Genomic DNA, 24,058 nt, shown 5'->3' on the forward strand with positions numbered 1-24,058 from the left:
CTTCTACAATAATGAAAAACTGAAAGATAATAACACCGTGATACATAATATTAATGGAAGAGCACAACATTTCCCTAAGAAGGTGAATTGTAGGATTAATTTATTAACTTACTGCAATTTAGTTTCAGTTTAGTATTAGTTTTGTCTCTTCATATTCCTCTACCCACTGTTACACAGTATCCAGCTGTCTTCTATTTTTTTTACCCTGCTGTCAACATATTTTTGACCAATTATCTCCTTTTCACATTTACCTCATTCATGCCTGAAGTGCCATTCTCGGAACCGGGGACGTGATGACTCAAGGTATCCAAGAAATCTTTATAGAGTGCCATTTAAAAAAAACAATTATATTATATTTCACAACAGGGATTCGATAATTATACCTCACGAGGCCAGATGACAGTATATTGCTGTTTCAATATTTAGCCTCACCCTTGAAAGCGTGAATTTCAGCTTCTCCCATTTGGATGCAGGTATTACTAGCTTGTAAAATCAAGCAACACAAGACAGTTTTGTCTTCACTGACATGAGCAAGTTAAAGGCATAGCAACACAGCACTTGTGTTATGGCAGCAAGATTCTATAATAATTGATTGACTATTGATCCATACACATACTATCTTGTTCTCCTTTATCTTGTTGATACTGACGACACATTTCTATCTTACTATACGATCACTGATTGGCATTTTATGGAGGTAAACTTCCTCACTCTGAGCTGAATCTTCATACAGGTTTAAATAATGTAACCTTACTTTACCTTGCCCATTATTTGGCGTGCATGTCTTAGTCATTCAGACTTAGAGAGTAATCAATTTGTTCTCTAATTAGTGAACTTTTTTCCTCCATGCATTTAAGATTACTTCTTTTTTTTTGGATTTACAAATTGCTGTCAGTCTCATGTCAAAAACTGAGCAACACTGTTAAGTGATTGCTTAGAAAGTAGTCCAAAGCATCAGTGCAATGAGTACTTATCTCTAAAGCTGACACCAGAATTAAGTTAATTAACATTGCCACTCATAGTAGTGATAGGTATACTTAATGCTGTGAAGTGCAGTTAGGATATTAGCATTATTAATTTGGGCTCAGTTATCTCAGCTTCCTGATGGGAGACTTTTCAAGATATTTTATGTTATCTTAGTTGCACATATTAGCATTTTTTTAACGTTCGCTTAAGCAGGAATTGTGATCAAATGAAGAGCTGAAGGAATAAAGAAGTAATGTAGCAGTGGTGTGGTTGCTTCTAAAGCAATCTTGACTGGCTTTAGAGAAAATGGGGGGTTTAAGTGAGGGCTTAAAAAGGAGGTGGAAAGAGAAAGAGGGCCCTCAGTGATATAGAGAGGGATAGCCATGTTGTTTCATCAGAATTTGCTCCACAGTTCAGGGGGCCTCTGTCTCCGCCGGCACCTCTTAATCCATCACACGTCCTGTGGCCCTGGATCCGAAAGACCCCGGACTCTACCCAACCTGCGGCTGAGTTCATGCTCAGCCCTCTTGTTCATTTGTGCCTGCTGTTCCCTTATCTGTGTTTTCACCCTCCTGTCCTCTGTCTGAGAGAGTGTCAGGGTTATCAGCAGAGCCTCTGGCAGGATGGACGTGTTTTCATACAGTACATGCTCCACATCCAACCTTGTTCTCGCATGTGTGTCTGTCACTCACACAGGAGAGAAAATACTCCTTCTGTCTGTCTTCTGTTGTTTCTTGTCTTGCCTGCAGCAACTTTTCAAATACTTTGGAATTTCTGGCCATGAAATCAGAGATACCTTTTTCTCTTTTGACCCTCTGCAGCCAGAACTCCTGAACCTATCATAACACGGACTTGTAGTTTGACATTTATTACATGCGATCTGTGATGAAGCTGCATTGTACTTTTTTACCTCCGCCAAGGAGGTTATGTGATCGGTGGGTTTGTTTGTTTGTTTGTTTGTTTGTTTGTTTGTTCGTTAACAACATAACTCAAAAAGTCATGGACGGATTTTGATGAAATTTTCAGGAAATGTCAGAAATGGCATAAGGAAGAACTGATTCGATTTTGGGAATGATCCAGATCACGGTCTGGATCCAGGAACTTTTTAAAGGATCCTGTACTATTGGGAGATAGGGCTAATGGCAGAGGTCTGCGCTGCTACCACTTTACACCAGGAGATGGCGGACATGAGTAACTTATTCAAAGTTTTGGAGTTCATAGAGTTTGAAAGACCCACGCCTGGTCGAGGAGATGAGTTGGAGCGTAACAGAGAGAAAGACAGCGAATTGTAGCGAGAATACTCACAGTGCAGGGAGGAATAGAGGAATATTCACCCTCTTCCATGACTTTCACACATAGCAAAGCCGATGCTTTGCCTCACAGTGTCTCCATCCCACCGGGGAAGGAGTAATCGGCAAATTAGATTTTGGGAGTGACCTGTATCACCATCTGGATCCAGGAATGTTTTAAAAGGATTCTTCGCTAGGGCTGATGGAGGAGGTCTGCGCTCTCTGAGTGCTTTTCTAGTTTTGTTTGTTTTGATTGTAGGTTATTTCCCACTTGGTCAATGTTGTGTTGAATACCAGTTTCACGTAGCATCAATATAAAGGCAAAACCAGCTTTAATGTCTGGAGGCTCTTCATATCTTGCGAGGTATTTATTGTTAATTAAAAAAAAAAAAAGAAACTAATACTAAAATGTAAAGTAATTTATGTTACTATAAAAACCAAGCATTACAAAAAATCAGTAGTTGTAACTGTATTGTGTGTTTATGAAGCTGAGTAAAATAATCAAATTGATAAAATATCTTCATTTTTGTTTTGTACACAGCAACATCAAGTGACATGGCCTTTTCTCTGAATCTGGAACTCTTTTTTTTCCTTTCTGCTGCAGCCAATTCTTCGCTCAAATTCGGTTACCAGTCTGCGGTCATGGCCTTTTGGTAAAATTTTGAGGTTTTTTCTCTATGGTCAGTGTCTCACTAAAATTTGGTGACAGGTCTGCAGTCATTATATTTTGGTCAAGTGTTAAGTCATGACAGAGATGATCAGTTTTTCACTCAAATTACTGCTTAAGCGCTGCATACTCCTCTTCTAAAACATCATTAACATCCTGTTTATTTTTTGCCATAGATGAAAGACTTAGTTTATACATTCATTTAACAGACCACTGCCCTTTCAGTTCTACTGGTATAAATACCTTATCTTAATGATCGGGATGGATTATTTGCTGTTTATTTTGAGAGGTAAGGAAGAGATCACTGCTGGTCAAGCCTGGCTGAGATGCAGGGCACTGTGCTATCAGCCTATGAGCGTGTCATGACAAAAATCTCTGTATTTGTCCTTCAGAACTGTTTAGAGATAATCAGACCAAGTAAAAACATTCAGCACTATCTCCTGTCTTTCCTAAGTTTATGAGATTTTTCAGTGTAACTCAGAATTTTTTTGCCTTTATAAAATCAGGCATAACAAGGCAGAAGCAGTGACTGTCTCTGTGGATTTGATCAGTAAATATAAGACGGACTAACATTTTTAATAGATGTCCAACTTTTTACCTGGATAAAAGCTGATTCCCACCAACACATCTCTGCATAGATCCATCAGCTGCTGGGCAAAAATATGATGTGATAGTTAATGCAAGTTTTAAGCAGGGCTGTCCAGGTCTCATCTATTTTTGATTTGCACCACGAGCCATTATCTTTCCATCTAGACAGAAAAATAATAAATACAGAGCCATATTTACCTTGTTGTAGCAAATATTTATGTCCTCATCTGCAGAATCTGTTTGAAATCAGTTTCTTGTTGAACCAGATGAAGGCCGCGAGTTAAACGCGTCTGTTTAATAAAATTGTTCCCCGAACTTTCACTCTTTAAGAAGTGTTCTGTTTCCTCAAGGTTCAGGTAAAGGTAAACACAGAATCAAAGCACTTCTGGTTTGTGCTTTTCAAAGTAAAAGTCCACTTTAGTATTTCTTTGGAGAACTCAGTTTGTATTTACATACTGCTTTTATTCTGAAAAGCTCCCGGCACACTTCCGCTATACAGTGTATCTCACTTTTAGGGAGATTTGTTGAGGTAAAACATAGGAGGAATGACCAAGAGGGTCACAGAGCTTTGACAGCAGGGAGACCAAACCAACACGCAGTAAAATCATGTCTGGTATGAAAGCTGTTATGGCAGCAACAGCCGCAAGCAGAAAAACAGTCTGAAAAACGGTTAATAACAACGGCAAAGATCGCTGCGCACTGTGACATCACACGGACCAAAACATGGCGGCCTCCTGTTGAGTTTATGAGCTCAAATTTACTCAAACTGCAGATATCTGGGATATTCAGTGAGCTTTTTAGTTCAGTATACATTTGAGAGATGCAAATATCTATCCAACAAGATGAACTTGTCTGATCATGCAGGGTTCCTTTTAAAGGGAAGGGGGGTTAAACAATCTTAGGCCACCCAAACCAGGGGGGTGTAAAATGCCCCACTTTGACAAGTCAACATTTCACACAAAGGTATTTTAGGTCTTGAACTTTATTTAACTATCGCATTTGAATAGATAAAAGTAAAATCAAACGGCTTTTTTTTTATGTAATATTTTTACTCTTCCCGCCAACAAGTATTTCATATCTCAAAAAAAGAACAGTAAAGTTCATGAAAACTGAACTAAAAGTAAGAATTTTGACCAAATAAAAACTAAACTAACAAAGAGTAGTAATTAAAACCAAAATTAAGAACTGTTGTTCTCTGCCGGAAAGCAAAAGATTGCTCTGTTCAGGTGAAGTGTAGTTCAAGTATTTGAGGGTTTTGTTCACAGGTGAGGGCAGAGTGGACCACAAGAATGACGGGTGGATTGCTCTAGCATCAGCGCTATTGCAGATTTTATACTGAACTATTATGTTGAAGAGGGAGCTGAGCTCTCAATTTACCAGTTGATCTTTGTCCCAACACTCTCCTATGCTCATGAACTCTGGATAATGACCAAAAGAACGAGATCCTGATTTCAAGAAAAACAGAACACAAAACAAAACAAAATGTTTCGTAACATTATGTTACGTTACTTTTTGACGACGTGATAAGATACCATTCAGTTTGATTCAATGCAGAACGATGATAGCCCTATATGTGGCCTAAGATAGCGATAATACTGCACCATGATACAGCAGTTCTACGACAATAATAATAATCTGTAAGACAATCAGCTTTGCTGTCATCTTTGTTAGTATGTGATCCCTGTGTATTATGTGTGCACAGTTTTTAAAGCTGTGATTCAGCTACTGCTCCTGATCAATCCTGCACATGCTTTCTTTACACTTTCATCCACTTTGAATAGAATCTGCCCCGATAATGAGCAAGCTTCGTTAACCCTCTGACACATTTCTGACCACAATCTGAAGGACGAGGAGTGTGGTGGGAGTATTTAAAAAAAGCACAGGCTGACTCTGAGCTGTGGAGGAGCAAGCTAGCATGTGGGCGTTTGATTTACGTTCAGACTTGCGTCATGAACACGCTCAAAGCAACACTCTGCCATTTAGCCCCAGCTCTTTGGCATGTTTTCACACTTTGTAGTGCGTTCCTCTAAACTCTGCAGCCCGTCTCTGTACCTCACTGTTTCTCTCGCTGCCTATTGTCACACAAGGTGACCCTCGAACACTCCAGGAGCCCTGCTGGGATCGCAGCTCTTTTTCTGCAGCGGCCAAATCACACAGCTCCACCTCCGACTACCTGGTGGGGGCAATTCAGCATCTACTACCAGATTTTTTCTCTCCCAGCAGGAAGCACGGCCTAAAGGAAGAGGCTAGTGGGTGGCTCTGTGTATTTGATGTTTCCCTTTTAATTTGCAAGTAAAAGGGAATTTAGATGGAGCCACATTGTGTGTGTGTGTGTAAGTGATTGTGTGCTCGCATGTCGAATGTGTTTTTTGTTTTTTTTTGTGTTAGTTTGTTATGAATTTATGTTCTCTGTTTGAGAGTCTCAGCTCTGGCTGTAATGAATTCCAGAAGGCTTTCCATCTCTCTGTTCTGTCGCTCTTCACCTCCTATTTCACAGCAGGCCTGGTCGCCTCAAGTCCCTGCCATATGGCCGTACTGAAGCAGTTTTGGGATAAACTTCATACAAATCCATTGATATGACTGCATAGAGAGGGCTTATCATCATCACAACTAGCAGATATTGAACTCTGTGTGCAGCTTTGCAATAAAAAAGTACTGTAATGATACCTTATGTGCCTTTAGGATAAGTTATCATTAAAACACTTAATCTACATCTATTTATGTATAACTTTTTGGGGTAGAGCAGTGCCTGTTTATGCTTTTTTGTTAATTTTTGTAGTTCTCTATGATGTTATGATTTTAGAAGAGATCAGACTGAAAAGCTGAGGAGCGCAAAGGTTGTGAAGTAAAGTAAGTATCTGTGCAAAATTCAAAGAATGAATCAGATTTTACTAATGAATATTCTTACCATAAGAAGATCTTTCCTATTTATTGTTCTTCCCATATTGGGAAAGTCATGGCTAACTTAAGTCAATCTTTTTGCATCTCTCTCCTCTTGTAGCATTGCTGCAGACTTTTCCATGTCTATACAAAGTAATGACATTCATACTGTTCCAGTTACATTAGAGTTTAGATGCACCACCCTGAAAATGAAAGCTAAATGGGATTAAGTCATAGACTTGACCCTTGACTCTAAACTGATAGGTCAGGACCCAAAAGTTTATCCCAAAGCCATGTGGGGCTTTGAGAAAGTGGGTTGTATTTGAAAATTTAAAAAAATTGGGTCACCAGTTGGCATTGTGATGGGTCCTGACACTTGTTCGGTTAAAATAAACACTGCATTAGACTATTAAATATGGACACAGGACACAAGAAGTTTTCCACTGAGAGTAACTAAACCCTCGGACAACATTTTTTCAGATGAATACCTTTGCAAATGGATTATATAGTAGAACTGTTTCTCAGTCACCATCCAAATCTCTACATTTGGGCACAAAATATTACATTTCTTCATTATATGTTTAAAGAAATTCATGGTGACTGATCTCTACAGGTTCAGACCGACTGTTGCAACTGAATTTTTTTCTACTGGCTGATCTGGTGGCAACTCAAGTCATCACAAAGCTCAACTGTTTTCACAACCGCCATCTTCACTGAAATTTGAGGGTCACACGTGCATTATTGTGATACTGTAGGAATGTGGGTTTTGTAGTGCTTTTACCCCAGATTACAGACATTCCATTTTTCTTTTTAAACAAGGTTGATTGCATATGGGCTTTTGACCTGTACAGGACTATATATACAGTAATCATTTCTCCAACTAAATCATTTTTAGTTAAAAAAACAGCATATAGTTTTACAAGAAGCAGCAGAACATGGAAGTTTTACAGCTAAAGGTGGACTCCACCTATCAGGGACATCACTGTGGATACTTGTGCCCTACAGAAAGGCTCAGTGCTCAGTGAAGAAATCTCTAACCCATTATTGTTTGCCTCAACTGTGCAGACCGATGGGTAACAAAAAGCCAACACTTTGCTGTTGTTGTCAAGTGAGATCCCTCCTTTGCCAATATTTCGTTTAGGGCTGAACAGTGATCTCCAGCATCCCAGAGCCACCACGCTCCATGCCAACACAGACATCATTATCTGACCTACCTTACCACTTGGCCCGCAGAGCCCAAACAGCAAGGCCACTGACAACAGACCCAGATATGTAGTGCTCATCCCAAGATGAAAATAAACCATGATTTTCTTAAAACGAGGTACATCACTGGTCCCCAACCTTTTTTGTGCCATGAAAAACAAAATAAAAAAAACAAAGTGTAGAAGAAATAAAACTCACTATAATGCTGAAGAAGTTAGAGCCCTAAGCATGTTTCTCTACTGTGAAACTGTCCCATCTAGGGATAATGGGAAACAGTTTCACCCAAAGTGTGGGGTATTTGTAGCCACTGTAATGGGACTAAATACCGCTACTGCTCTGCTCATGGTAATTAATGCTGGTCTGTATTATGGTAGGGTGTAGTCTTTATTATGATATTAATGATAAACTCTGGTCTGTTTTAATAGGCCACAACGGACCAGTCCTGGTCCAAGGCCCAGTGGTTGGGACCACTGAGGTAGATAATCTATAGACTTATGTCTTCCACAGAAGAATATACTGTTTCACTCTCATGCAGCTCATGAATAGTCTATCTTGGATGGTTATGACATTATGACAAACAACCAAATCAAGTGGACACTTGAGGAACTGCAGCTTTTTTTTTTGCACTTCTGCATTTGTTAAATATTTCAACATCAGAGGCATTATTGGAATTTAGACAAATTTATCCTCATAAAATCTTCCTTTCAGCACTAAAATGTAAAAGAAATGAATTTCATTTTCAAAAATTTGCTAGCAAAAACGTTTGTATTTGCTCATAATGATTCACAGTTGAGATACTATGTGCTGCCTTAACCTGGGGATATTACTGTCCAATAACTGACATGCATGTTAAAATAATGACATTTTAGTAAGTTATCTACAGCTTACTTTAAATGAATGATGATTTAAGCCTGGCAGCAATCTTAAGCCTGCTAGAGTTAAGAAAGTTACAAAAATGTGTCATGATGTTTAGTATCTAAACCAGTGGTGCTCCAAACCACTCCTTTTTTTTTTTTAGTTTAGCTTCTTTAGAACTTTAGATACAATTAGAAGAAGAGCATTAAGATGGGTGCTGATTGTTGTATTTATTTCATATTGTTGTCAATATCAGATAAATAGTCATAGATCAAAGTCTGAACATGTGGTGAGTAAACCAGTTAATTTAGCATCTTCTCTGTAGACAGACTACAGGTTGGGATTTCTTTGCAGATGTCATGCGCATCAGCAGCCATTCAGACGGTCGCGGCACAGATGGAAAAACAAATGAACAGAAATGTGTCCTCGGGTGTAAATATGCATTGTAAGCTGTTCACATTATCAGATTTGCAGATGGAGGAAGCATATGCAGAGTAATATAAGCTCTCTCCACGTAGAAGGTACAGATGGAGTTAATACCAGCAGCAGCATTATGACACCGTGTGCCGGGTGTCATGTGCGGAGTCTGTGATGTGGTTACTGTATGTGACGGAGCGGTCAGGATCTGGACAGCTGGCCTCCACCCCTCAGGCTGACAGAGGGAGGCAGATCCGGCTTCACCTCGCTTAGCTCTTGTTTATACAGAGGAAGTTGAATCTATCTGTCTGTTGGTTTGTCAGACTCTCCTCCCTGGTGTGTTGAGGTGTGTGACAGAGAGATGGAGAGAGATGGAGGCTGGACTGGCAGAGTGAGAGCACACTGTCTCTCTGTAATGAATATAAATGGGCTCCGGGTCTCACTCTCTGGAAACAGGCGGCGAGGATGCAGGATGGAGACAGCCCCTCCTTCTTTCTCTCCTTCCCTCTATGCTCACTCACTGCATTGTACACACAGAACATGCACCATCATAACATCTGTTTCCTTCTTAATTTTGTGGCAACTGCTCCGTGCTCCTCAAAGTCCCAGTTCATCTAAAAGAGCTGTTATTGAGATGATACACACAAAAAAAAATCATTATAGTGTGGTTTGGGTAACTGTGAATAAGGATGGGCCCTATTTTGATGATGTAAAACATGCAGTGGTTAGCATGTGGCACACAGTCATTTAGGGCATGTCTGTTTACATTTTGCCATCTATGGTGCACAACCTCGGCCCAACAAAACCAGGCACAAACTCTTGATTATGCGATTTATTAATACAGGGGTGTGTTTTAGGATTGACATAAATCAAATCAGTTTTCATGATGTTGATATTGGTGGCATGGGCAGAACAGGAAGTAGCAAACAGATCCATTTTTTTTAAGTATTTCCTAAGTGCTGTTTAACAGAGAAAGGAATTTTCAATAATAGTTCATTTTTGACTTTTACATTATTTTACCCAACAAAATCCACCAGGGTCAAAATTATTAGCACCCCTGATGCTAATAGCCAGCTGTGTCTCCTTTTCACTGGATAACAGCCTCCCCTGTGTCCTGTGGTGGGAACTTGCACACAAAGGATTTGACGTGTGAGTGAAGCAAGTTATTCAGGGGATTTAAAAAGAATTATTTGCATGTACAGATTAGAGCACAACATAACGCTATTTAATGCTAACTGGTATCCACCTTGTTCTAATAACTGGATAAAACAAAATCAATCTTTTATACATTAAGAATGTGTGCTTATAGCTAATAGAACATCTGCAGAAAAGAGACTTCAAGGGTGCAAGGAGTAAAAGCGATATCTCATATGAATACCCTTATACAACTTTATATTTCAGATTATTATGACTATGGGGTGATTTTGATTATTACCATTAATCACTGTAAAAGTTTGGCAGAGATGCCGAAAAAAAGCTGAAAGTAATCCTGTAATTGACAACTTCAACTTCAAAACAAATATTTTAAAAATGCGAGTAGCTAAAAGTAGGACCTTGTAAAAGATTACACTTTTATTTTGAAAAGAACACTGGAGGAGTCAAATTTCATGTCAGGGATGCGTTAACGAGTGATGCGAACTGAGTGCCGTCTTTTCATCTTTGGGCTGGAAAATCAAACTGTTCAATTCAGCGTATGTAAATCAAAATATGTGTGCATTTTGACATAGAATTGCTGTCAGTTCACAGACTGATCCACTGCAGACACAGCAGCCTGATCATCACTCTCTCTGGGCAGTGTGGACCAGCTGTTGCTCCACAGCACATTCAAAGTATTACAAAATATCTCAAGTTAAATGTATGGTTTAATCAAATTCACACCTGCGCAGATGCACAAACAGAAAAATACCCGACATTAAGGTGTGAAGACGACCCATGTCTTTGTCTTTCTGTCCTCATCCTCTCTCTTTATTTTATCAATGGCCATACCTCTTTACTTAATTCAGTACTCCTCTCACAGTTCAATAATTTTTGAGGAATAAACATTACTAAATGGAAACCTTGTTCCTGTTGGTACAGACGAGGTAAATGTGATCACATCACTTTTATCTTGATGCAACTGGAAGAAATGGCCTTGCAGAGAAAATTGTCTTTGTCAAGCTCATGACGTTCAGTATTTAGACATGAGAACAAACACTCTTCATAGCATGCAATTCAGTAACACAACATCCTTCAGAAACTGTGCGTTTTCCAATGTCACATTGACTTCAGGGCCTTTGTAAACATGAATGCACTGTGATAAGCTCTTGTCTACTGTATTAGAAGTTTAGACTGTTCAGTATGAGTAGTAATTTGCTCTTTTCCTTATCTTTCATCCTCGTTTCCTCTGCTTTTCATCCGACCTGCGTGGTGCTGATGGTGCTTATCTAACTCACAGGACCTCCTCTTCCTCCTGACTTTGTCTTTTAATTGGCCTCAGGGTAGACAGTCTTTGTGAATCCCTTCCCAGCATACCGTGGAAGGTGACAATATTTATTTTCTCTATGCCATGTGCATTATCACCTATTAGCCACCCTCACCGTTCATGCTGTCATCGTGTGATTCCCATGACAAATGAACTGTCTGAAGATGTTTCTTCTGAGGGAGTCCTATGATTAGCACACATCTCCTCCATCTCTGCGAGCTGGGATCGCTGCTTTGCACTTGATGTTTGTCATGAAAAGGATTGAGGAAAAAAAAGGCATCCTTAGCTTTATTCTGGTTAAGTGTCATCTGGGTCTATTTAGAAAGCTGTGAGGCTGTTAGCAGCGCTGCCAGCGTTGTCATGTTTTCTTAAAGTGAAACCCTGTGATTACTTGGCATTTCTGGTGCTCTTTAAGGGACAGGATATAAAGAAGCACCTGGGAAATTGTGCTTTAAATAAGCTGTGGAAAAAAAGCTTCTGTGATGAGACGCGCACAAGAAAAAAACACATCCATAAGTGCGAAACTTAAGTATACGACCCTGCTCACTCATATAGACTATAATTAATTGCCAGGAAGTCTCAGGTAATTTAAATTGCAAATCAGCGCAGCCCTCTTCTCCCAACTTTTGGGATTAATATTTTATTGTCTTAGTGAGCGAAAATGCTACCAGTGTTTTTCATCGGATACAAATAACACAAAAGACGCCCCTGTATAGAGGACTGAGTATCCCTTTCAGGACTAATTAAGTCATGTTTGGGTCTTCTGTCGTTGAGGTCCCCTCTCCTGTCTGAGATCCAGAGGTCTCCCTCTTTACTTTCTCTCCCATTCGCTCATTTCTTGCTCTGTCTCTCCTGGCTTTTATTTCTGCCAAGTTTTCCTCGGGTCCTGAACTTCTCTTTCAATCAGCCACTAATTAAGCAGCATATTGGACGGGTTTCTTTGGCAGGAGGTTTGGGGGACATTAAGGATCAGTGAGAAAAGCAATATCGTGAGACCTTATCAGGACAAAGGTATGAATTAGTGGTGCAGAAATTGTTAGCAGAGAAATAAAGATATGTAACTAAATTGTCCTACTTACTTTAAAGTAAAGGTGGAAAATTAGACAAAAAATAGAGCACTTTACCTTTACCCAAAACAGAAATTGAAAGGTGATGTGGCCAGCATTTCAAAATAAAATCAACCTCAGATGCACGTCCTCATAAAAACATGTTTGACCTTTCTGAGCCAGCGCTGGCTTTTGAAAGCACTGTGTGACCTTGTGTTGTGTGTTAGTGCAGACTGGCAGCTCGAGATGAAAGTCTTAAGTCTTTCACTTCACTTAGAGCACTGGTAGACTGGTGCAGCCCGGCTAGAATCAGATGGCTGGTGCGGTGCTCTGCTCCTCTCAGAGCAAAACAAAGAGGAAACCACGCACAGTCAAAGGAAGCCCCCCCACTCCCGGTGAGCCAGAGCTCACATCGCTGCTGTGATTTGAATGCTTAAGCCTCCTTTAACAAATGAATCCAGATACGTCCTACTTATTAGCAAATATCGCTCCATAAGACGCGGTTTTCAATGAGGAATTCCTGTAACATGCCAGTACGTACACAAGGTCACAGATTTTGAAAAAAATGGAGATGTGTAGCAACAAATTAGAGATCTTTTTGGGCCTGCAGGCCACCTGAAAGTTGTTGTAGGCTACCTGAGTTGGGTGACTTGCATATTGGGTAATATAGGCAGGCACCAAGTTTTGACAGTGAAGGAGAAAGTGGTGAAAGGAAGGCAATGGCTATGTCCAACACCACATGCTACATGCAAGCCCCACTACATACCCAGACGTACAGGTGCATCTAAAAAAATTAGAATATCATGAAAAGATCAAAGTTAAATATTCAAGACTTTTTTGTTTTTGTCTTGATGATCACGGCTAACAGCTCCCAAAAATCCACTCTCTCAAAGTATTGGAAATATCACAAAACTTCAGTCCAAAAAAGGCTTTCAAGTACAGAAATGTTGACCGTCTGGAAAATTATTCTCATTTATAGACTCAGTAATTGGTTGCAGCTCAAATTGTCCAAATTACTGCATTAATGCAATGTGGCGTGGAGCCAGTCAGCCTGTGGCACTGCTTTAACAAGCTAAGCTGTTACTGGTTACTGATGTTGAAATAATTTATTTGTGCCACACATAGCCTTTAGCCTTTTTTTGCCTCTTACCCATCTACCTTATTTAAACCCTTTTTTTAAATCACTATTTTCCTCCCATTTTCACACTTTCAGTCCATTTTTTTTGCCATTTTAAAATCCCATTTACTGCCTTACCACCAATTTTAATCAATTTCAACCTGTCTTTGTCATTTTTCACCACTTCTGCCAGTGTTTGAATTTTATTACCCACTTTGTGCTACTTTCTGCTACTTTTTTTACCCCTGATAACACATTTTTGTCACTTTAAACAAATTATTGCCACTTATTTTATCGTACTTCGCTACGTTCACTGTTCCCTTACGCCACATTCCACCAGTTTGCTACTTTCCACCCATAATTGTCGCTGTTAACCAATTTTTTGCCCCTACCATCCCTTTTTCACCACTTTTTATGCCAATTTTCTACAATTTTAAGTACATTTCACCAAGTTTTTGTCCGTTTTTGCCACTTTAAACCCTTGTATGCAAATTTCTGCTTATTTTTTCTCCTGTTATCTAATTTTTGACACATTCAACCTATGTTTATTGTTTGAAGAACAGAGGGTTATACAGTATTTTAAAGAAGGCCATAAACTACAGCATATACTAATACAGAAATATTTGTTTCCTTGATAGAAGTGGTTGTTTTTCAGGTAAAAAAACAGATATGGTTATCACAGCTTAACATCAAAATGGACCATGATTTGACTGACCTCAATGGGCCCCCCATCTGGCCACCCCCCTCATGGGCGGCCTTGCAGTTACATGTATTCTTTTCTTCATTGTCACTGGTTGGCTGGCTAGTAACCTCTGCTGGCATACCTCAATGCATTGTGGGGCAGTATAGCCCCAGTGTACTCTGTTTGATACTTAAAAATCTTGACCAATCAATATACATCTGCTGATAACTCATGTACACAAAATTGCATACTATGTCTTTGGATCACACTACATACTCTACATATTTTCTTATTTAGTTACCTGGCTGTGTTCAGTTTCAAACGCAACCAATTTCTCTGAATATTCTGCTTTATTTTAATTTTTTAAAGTTATTTTTAATTGAGTTGATAAAAAAAGGAGATTTTTCAACATTTGGGTAAGTGGCTGTCCGACTGAATGATGTGCTGTCTGCCTTGGACTGTCTTTGAAGCTACTTGAAGCAAAAAATGTTTTTTTTTTTTTTTTGTTTGTTTGTTTTGCTCAGCATTAGATAGGAGGATAGTACTTCTATGTGTTCTTTCAGAATTTTTGCATAATTTGAGATGAAGCAAACACCAAGACAGCTGTCAAATAACATGTTTTGTAAACTTTTAAGCTTCTTGCCAACTTCTGCTTTGCTGCTTCATTACTTTAAATACACACCAGTGAAAGTTAATCTTCATATTTTTGTGACTGTCAGTACACAGTGAATGGAACAAATCATTTACACATTTTTTCAGTAAATCTAGTTTTCCTGTTTCCCACAGAAATTGGTGTCATTTTAAGTGTGTTCTTTAAAGGTGAAATTGTGTTTGTTTCACTCATTGCAGAAGAGGCTTTTTCTACTTCAGACATCACTTTCCTTAAGAGCTGAGCTAGATAAAGTATGTCATTTGATGATTTCCCTTTTTTTCTGTCTCCTCTGTGTCTTTGGAAAATTGTGCTGTTTTTTTCTGCTGCCACTTTTACAATATCCTTTCTTCTTTTCCTGCTTTTGTTGTCAGTGTTTATTAAGATGAAAGGCAGTTTTGATGTGTGGTTTTGAAGTCCAGGCTGACCAAACATCACTTACCTATATAGAATAGATAAATATATAAATAAAGGGATCTGGTTTCAGGCCTGGCTTTGTCTTTTCTGTGTAGATCAAAGTGGTGAAGTTCTCCTGCATGTGGATCATCAACAGCTTCAGCTTCTGTCGGAGGAGAATGGAGAGGTCATCAAAAGCTTCGTGTTCTCCTGACGAGATGACGACAAACTCAAGGTCAGTAAATGCTTGACGTGATAGCTGTTAGTTATTAAAACTTTAACACTGTTGCTCCTGAAGAGGAGCATATTTCCTCCAATGACTCTCTCATGTTTATGGAATTAACATTTTCCATGGATGCAAAGTTGCCTTCTTCCATAGTACATCAACAAAAATGTTCAAACTGCGCTCTTTCTACACATTGCTTTATCAATCACTGTGCTTGTTTACATCTCGGTAGCAGAGTTATTATGGCAGTATGCCAGTAGCTATTAACCAGAACAATACTGGCTACCAGTGGCAGGTAGAAGTATTCCGGTTTAGCCAGAGCATTTGGCCTGAATTGATAAAATGTCAATCATTATTTTAACTTACTGGTAATTCTGGTGCCAATCAGGAGTGAAAGTATGGCACTTTACTGCATACCACTAAGTACTGGAGTATTAAGCACTGGAAAGAGGGAAGAGCAGCTGCCTACCGAAACCCACATTTCTCACCAGTCATAGTCACACTTTACCAGGAAAACACAAGTGTTAAGGTTATGTCATCATGAACAAAACCTTGCATCTGAACTGCCCTTGCTGTGTTTTTATGCTGCCTTTCTGCTGCACAAGTGGCACAAGCTTCTGCCAGCGCAGGCTGACTGACATCCAGCTCCTTGAGGTTTTGGCATCAAGGCATTTGTAGCAAAATCTCCCAAGTGAAGCGTGTAGCAGAATAAGTTAGTATGTTTCATAATAATCTGGTTTCAAACATAGAGTCATCAGGCAAAAAGCTTAGTCTGGCTGTAGACTGTAGACCTCAGATACCACCTCTCTTAGACCGTTACAGTGAGACACTGCATTTGTAAGAACATAAAAAACAAACTAAGATTAAAACTATTAAAATGAAATCAGATTAAACTTTGGTTAGGTCAGGGTAAGGGTTAAGGTAAGGGTTGGGTGTGAGGATCTGATGATCGTGGTTTTTATGTTGGACCCAGAATGCAGACCGGACAACAATGAAGCAGTTAAGCAGTTGGAGGGATAACAGGCAGTGGGGAGTAGGGAGGGGGATATCCACCAGTGAGAGGGCTCCAGACGGGAGGTGACGGCGAGGTAGGCTGTGAGTGACTGAGAGAGGGCTCCAGATGGGAGGTGAAGGCTTGAGAGGCTGTGAGTGACTGTGAGAGGGCTCCAGAATAGAGAGTGCGGCAGCATGGCAGAGATTGGGCTGTGCTGGTGGCTTGTGGAGGCACTGGAAGGAATGGAGGAGAAGGCAGCGTTAGTCAAAGGTAGGTACACGAAGAATAATCACTAGAAAATACCAAGGCACAGAGAGTCGGCCGATACCACTGTGAGAGTGGGAATCATCTGGCACCGGTGTAGATGCAGAGCAGAGCTTAAGTGCAGCGTGGTGATTAGGATGATGAGCTGCAGGTGTGCCATAGCCGAGAGAGCCAGTGCCAGTGGAGACGCCCAATCTCTGTAAAGTGAACAGAAGAACTTCCAAGTGGTCACGCAGGAAATTGTCACAATAAAATCAAAAACTGCAAATCACCACATTAGGATACCAAAAGTTAAAAGTTAAAAGCCTGACCTGCAAAACCAAAATACAAAACATAAAGCTGAGTAAAACCGTCTGCCTATGGAAAAAAGCTCATCCTCCATGAAGACATTCTAATGTAGCTTTTGTAGCTCAATTAGCTACTTTCGATTAAGTAGCTAGCTGAGCTAAATTTTAGAGAGATAACCGATACACTCACAAAGCTAAGATTAGCTACATAAGCTACATAGCTACACTATCTATGTAACTTACTTAACTATGTTACTTTTAGCTACATTTGCTGAAAATCGCTAAAGCTAACATAGCTACACTGGCTTACGTAGTAATGTTAACTGCTAAACCTAACAAACCTTAAGTGAGCCATTGTTCGTGTATGTACTTCTAAATTGGGTTTATGTGTAATTTAGCCTCAAGTTAGACCTATGACCCTTTTTTCTGTTTTATATATGAAATGTTGCTTAGTCTGCTAGTTTGCAATGTGGTGATTTCATGACTGTATCCAGCAGCCTTTGTTTATAAAAATATCCCACAAAAACAATCGAAAACTGCAATCAGTTTTTACTGGTAAATTATTGCAGTTGTGTTCTAACAGAGACAGAGTCTCACAGCAACAGTCTGCAGGAGGGGGCATCTTAGATCTACGGTCTGCAGCCAGACTGCCATGAAATAGTTACAGTTCCAGTGTCTGCTCATGTTAACAGTTTAGCCATCTAGTTAATCACATCCTTAGGTGAGCGGTTGTAAGCCAATTTAACCAGACACAGCAAATTAACGTCTTTACCTCAATTTTCAGGCTCATAATACTACGCAGATGCATTGTTCCTACGTAAAGCAAAAGGAGCAATTCCCATTAACCAAAGCTATAGCCCTACCTACTTACAGGCTGATAGCTTTGAAACAGTTATTCACAGGCATTTTGGGCCAGCAGTTATTAGATAAACAAATATATAATTTATTGTTTAACTGACTATAAATTCCAGTGCTTATTAGAGAAGGTGACAGGGTTTGATGGTTTGGTCTGCTATCTGCTCTCTCCCTTATTCTCTACTATGACTGTGTTTGAGATTTTTGCTTGTTTAACACTTTGTTTTTTCTGGTTTTAATAATTAAATATCATTGCATCTTTACCTTCTCATGTAACAGTCAGCCTAGAGGTACAGATAAACCAGGGTCACTGCAGAATAGATAAACATGTAAAAACTGAAGCAGTTAGTTAACTATTATAGTAAAGTGTTCCTTATTAAAAACAAAGGAAAGCTGTAAGCAGATCAAGCTGAAGTGTTGTGACTTTGTGTCAGCGGGGATTTGCCCTGGAAAGAGTTGGTGAACTCTGTTGGACCCCGAGGAAACATGCCGGGGGGGCTATCATCCCCCACCGCTCTTGGAAAGCCTCAGGATCCACCTGAGGGAGCTGAACTATGTGCATAGGGCAGAGAACTTCAGGACCACCTTCACTAACCCCACTCCCCTTCAGGTTAGCTAACTAAAGTAATCTGAACCTGACCTTGAACCCCTCAAACTGAGGTGATGCCAGCTGGATTGAAGATACTTTAAGATCATGACAACAAATTAAATCACATAAATACATAGTGATTAATATTTCAAGAGGCTCCTGGGAACAAAGAATGATCCCTGGATAAAATAAGAAAACATACCGACCAGTCAAAAGTTTGCTGCTTGATTTACAAGCAAATGGCCCAATTTCAGTGTATTTGGGCTTGCTGTGTTGTTTTTGGACATTATCCTAACAGTCCACTTTCTCCTTTAAGTGCCTATAAAAGGCTTTCTGTGAGCCTTTCATCTTATCTGGATGAACAACTCTGACTGTTCGTGTAAAGCTCTCTGGTTCAGACGTACTGTCAGGAGCATTATTGCCTGTTTCCCAAATGAGATGCTTGTTCGAGAAATAAGATCCAAAGTGAACTGCAGGTCAGACCTACACCATCGAGCACCAGCACTGCAACTAGATTGTTTAAAATGCAACATTGAAATTCAGATTATAGAGATAAATTAATAAGAATCTGTCAAGGATGTGCGGTAGGTTTTCTACATACAAGGGAAAAACTGCAATGAAATTGACAGTAGCAGTAATTGTGAGGGCAAAAAACCTCTGACATGTTAATGGAGGAATACACTTCACAATATAAATGTATAGATATTGATTTATTGTGGCAATATTACATCTTTAAAGCTCATGCACAGGATTTGTTACTGTATGCTATAAAGTGTAGCTCTCACATATAGCTTTAAGTAATATGTCATTTGCCAATCCTAATGTGTTTTCTGCTCCTGATGTAAAATAGTTTACCAGCCTGTGTAACAAAAGCCCATATGTTACAAATGTACTTGTGTAAAGCTCTGATTCGCCTGTGAAATTGCTTTCTGTAAACATAAAAAGACTATGACTCAGCCATAGCATTGATGTACTGAACACAGCAAATCTTTTGAAAAACCCCTCGGGTAAATTATATCCTTCATGCGCCTGATGTATTTCTGTTTGGAAAGAAATTGGATGTATTTTGGCATTCTGAGCACTGGGTCTACAGCAGCTGTAGGATTATCTCCTTTCATTTGAAGTTCAGGGAGGTTAGCAAGAAAACTGCATCCGTCAGAAGTAGATGTTTGTCAGATAATTGATGTTTTGTTAAAGTCTTGGCTAAGATAGCACATTGATACATGCACTGTTAGAATGCAGAGGAGCTTCCTATTTTCCCGTGCGTGCTTGACATTGACTTATTGATAAACTGTATGTGTTTATGCTGCTCTATTTGTTATTTATAAAGTTCTTAGAATCCTTTATTCAGTGTGTTTCAACTTATACATCTCAAACAACCATTTACATTTAAGAAGATGTATTCAAAACTGAATAAAGCTTATACTTGAAGTATGTTGTAAACAAACAGAGTAAAGTTTTGATTCCTGCCATAGAAAACAAGGCTTTTGGAGGAACTTTAGGCTAATCGTGATTCCTCTTTGATAAATTTAGTTTCCCTGGGCATACAGTCATGTGCACAAGTTTTAGGCATGTAGGGCTTAAGGATACATCATGGGCCTGATGTGCCCCAACTGGGGCCTGGAAGAGGGGGCGGAGTCATGCTCAACACATGTCAACACACGTGAGTCCCTCAGCAGCCAGGCTCAAGCTCAACAGCATTTCGTTTGTCCAAGCTTTTACCCCCTACGTATCACATACAGAGACCACTGACCACATTCAAGTATGAAGTTCTACGTACTGTACCTTTAAAAACTACAAGAAATGATCAACCTTGTCAAGCATTGTCTGACTAATTCTATAGGTCCTAAATAGGCTTGCATATCATTTTATTTCAATTAGTTTCAGAACAAGTTCAACATCCTGACAGGAGCTTTAAAAGGATACATTGAAGTATAACATGGTCTCAACATGTACTTGATTCTGATTGGCTTCAGGGTGTCTACAAAGAAAATCAACTGAGCAGGCTTTTTCATTATAAACTGATACACTGGCTACAAATTAAATAGAGAAGAAATGTATACTGAAATGAGACCAAAGTTCTAAAGACTGATGTCTGTTTTCAAAGGCAAACTAAAAGTAAACAGACAGAGCTGGCAGCAGCAGCTCAGCAGTGGAGCCCTAGCTGAAGCTGCCTGTGTGGACAGCGCGACAGCGTGAGTGAGCTGCAGCAGTTTGGCGAGGCAGCCGTCATGAGCTACTTAGATGTGCTTAGTGTATCAGGAGAAATGCTTTCTGAGCTGCCCATCAAGAAAAAATAGATAATGTTTAATGCATGAAAATAGAAATAAAGACTCCATAATATCTAAAATGGTTTGAACTTAAATTTTTTTAAGCAGATTGCTTTTGCAGAAAATGTTTCTTATAGGAAAAATATGATACATGAAATCCAAGAACCGTGACTTCTGTACAGCTGAAAGGTTGTGGGTGAAATAAATGGTTCTCAGTGTATTCTTTACAGAATAAGAGTAAAATATATTAATGCTTACTCATGGATAAGCTTGGTTGAAATGGTTAAAAACCTCATTTCCTCACAGCATCATCTGTCTGACCAGTATGCTTATTTGTTTTCCTATCTTTCCAGTTTTTTAACAGAGAGCTAAAACTATCCACCACTTTAATCGCTCTTCGTCAGCCTCTTAAAAACTGAAGTGCACACCAAGTTTTCTGTCCACTATGCCAAAGAAGAGTCTAAACTAACTGAAACAGCTGACCTATGCTCTGAAAAACAAATGTTCATTTCCTCTGTTTGTTTGTATCTCGTCTTACTTTTAAAATATTCCTAACACACCACTGGATAAAAAATGGCCTTGAGTGAAAAACCATTCAGACCTTTATAACCTTTGTAGAAGTGTTTGTTCAGCAGCAGGATATCTTAAAGTTTGAAATGAAAAACTCCTGTCACACCTGTGTCTTTGGGGCTGAGAAACTTATAAATGTAGGAGCATGGGAGTGTGTCTAATACTGTGAGTGTGTCTAATAATGTGAGGTATTGATAGCCATATGGGCCTGTGTAATCACTGCTGCTTGGATTCATTTCCAGTAAATATATAATTCAAAGTAGCGTGGGGCAATTTTGATTTTAATTAAAAAAGACCCAACCTTTTTAGAAGTCTTCGTCCGCCTCCCTTCCCTGTTGATGAATTGGAAATGAATGCTGCCTCCAATTCCTGCAATTTTTAATTAGGTTATGTTATGGGGAGGAAAAAGCAAACTTGTGTGGAATTGAATTAGTGCGGGCCAGATGTGACCGCTTCCTGGTTATCAGGCTTTCTGGCTGCCTCCCTCTCTCCATCCCCGATCCCCTGCAGCACACCGTACAGGAAGCACAGGAGGAGGGAGGAGGAGATAGGGAGTAGCGGAAGTGTGTAAAAATCGGAGGCGTATGCAGTGAAACTGTGTACAACCCCCTGCGGTGCAGGTTGTGTAGAGAGGGAAATCATTTTTCCTGCTGAGAAACATTTCCCCATGTGAACTTGACTTCTCCACCCCCTGTGTGTGCTTTCACTCCCTAATTTCTCCCTTCTCTTTTTCACATTCAGTGTCACTGTCTTTTCCTTATTTTATTTTACTTCTCCCCTGTAATGCCAGAAAACCGCCTCTTAACTCTCAGCGACAGGTTCAAGAAAACCAAGCCTCACTGCAGTTATTGTCCTTAAAGCATTAACTCTCCTGGCTGTAATACTGTATGCTGGTGGCTATGTGCTATAACAGAGACGATTTGCCTGCGGTATGAGTGATAAACATTCCTCTGTGGTGTTTGACTTCCCTTCTTGGCCATTTCGTGTGCATCACTCCCTTAAATGACCCTAGAAAAGCCTGAATGTGGGGAATACCAAGCGAAGTGAAGACGATCTCATTTTCCTCTCCTCCTCTCTTTTTTGTGTCTCCGGGGGCTTTCGGCTATAAACGGCGTGCTCTATGGTGCACGCCCCATCCCATTCTTGCCATATGCCCTCCTCCAATCTTCCCACAATCCCCCTGGGGAGACCTGGGCCCTCCACTTCGCTCGCCCTGTCACAGGAGAAAATTACCCAACTGCCAGCATATTTGCGACAGTTTAGTGAACACTCGGTCTAAGAATATGGCAGTAAAGATTGCTCTATCGGTTCTGGATCATTTAGAATCCAATTTAATCCAGGCCTGGAGGAAAGAGGGCCAAATAAAAACAAAGGGGCTTAATTAAGAAAGCTGGGTTGCTGTGGACGGTTGGGTTGGGCACTGTACAGCCTGCTTTTACACTTTGTCACTGGAGGACTTCTGATAAATTGCATTTAAAGCCCTTTAAACATGAAAATTTAGATAAAAGAACAAAGCACAGAGATCCTCGTAATGAATTCCTGCATTTTGTTAGAGGGGTTTTCCCAAGATAATTAGTTTCTGGTTATGTTTCTGAGGTTTCACTTTTTTATATCATATTCCCAGAGTTGCAAAAGCATCAACATAGGGTGACATCAATGGTATCCTGACAAAATATGACGAATAATTTAGGTCTCCGTGAATTTCTGCATTATAACCTGAAGTAACAAGCAACTGGTAAATGCAACTGGGACTGAACCAGTTACCAAAGGAAAATCATCCAGGGACCATTGGGTAAACAATGTTATATGACATGAATAGATCCCTTATAATGGGAAACCAGCCTTGCTTTCTTGAGGTAATGAGATATTATTATTTATAATTGGAAACTAGGGTTACATGTTTAGACATCTCGGATCTGTTCAAGCAGTCACATAACGAATACGTCTAATGGAGAAAAAAGGCACACAGCCTCCACACGCTATCTACACCCTGATCCAGGTGGTGGTAATGCTTCTAACAGTTTGCCATGCTAATAAGCAGAAATAGGAAAGCAATGCAATAACAACAAATATAACAAAATATGAAGAAACGTTGGATGTACGAGCAACTTGCAAGAAGACATGACCTACTAGACTCTCAGGCTTCTTGTACCCTTCTTAAACTTCTCTGCACTGTTTATAAAAAGCCTCTGCATGTGAAAGCAAAGAGGGTTAAGGACATTACCAATACTAATACATTTTAAATGCTATATGTGCATAAACCGTACAAAACATTCATCTGGGAAAGCTCCCATAAAAAACATTTAAAAAGGGCAGGATTTTTCAATTTCGGAAGGTGATTGGAGGAACGTTCTCTGTCACATTCATGATGGAGACTTCTTGTTGTCTTTTCCTGTTAAAGCAGATCCATACCCAACCGTGACCTAGGTACAGAGGTGCAAACTGAACTGTGGCCTCTGAACTTTTGCACCCCTTTTGGAAACCTAGCATTTTTATCACAAGATAAAGTAAACTTGAGATAGATTAGATGTGTAAAAGATAAATACATTCATTGTAACGGGAAAACCAGCATTGGTATCTTCAGATGAGGTCAATTAATCCTTTCTCATAGGAAAACCATGACAAACATTTTTCAACAGCTTGATTCATTGTCTTTGTTGTCCTTTTGTCTCTGCTTATGTGTTGCTGTATCCATTTGTATCCAGTACATCGCATTCAACTAACACTAATGTAACTTCTGAAGAATGGAAGTCAGCCTGTCACACTTTCAATTTTTGGCTCTTTTTT

At 39.6% G+C, this 24,058-nt stretch overlaps 1 long non-coding RNA gene across 4 annotated transcripts in view; it reads left to right on the forward strand.

Moving 5' to 3' along the window:
* Positions 1-24,058, forward strand: part of LOC121503741 — a 120,613-nt gene that overhangs the window by 55,105 nt on the left and 41,450 nt on the right. For all 4 annotated transcript variants that reach the window (XR_005991383.1, XR_005991384.1, XR_005991385.1 and 1 more), the window contains exon 4: positions 15,333-15,451. This is a non-coding gene — a long non-coding RNA (uncharacterized LOC121503741). The remainder of the gene's footprint in view (positions 1-15,332; positions 15,452-24,058) is intronic.

This window comes from Cheilinus undulatus, linkage group 21, assembly GCF_018320785.1.
Source record: "Cheilinus undulatus linkage group 21, ASM1832078v1, whole genome shotgun sequence".
NCBI lineage: Eukaryota > Metazoa > Chordata > Actinopteri > Labriformes > Labridae > Cheilinus > Cheilinus undulatus.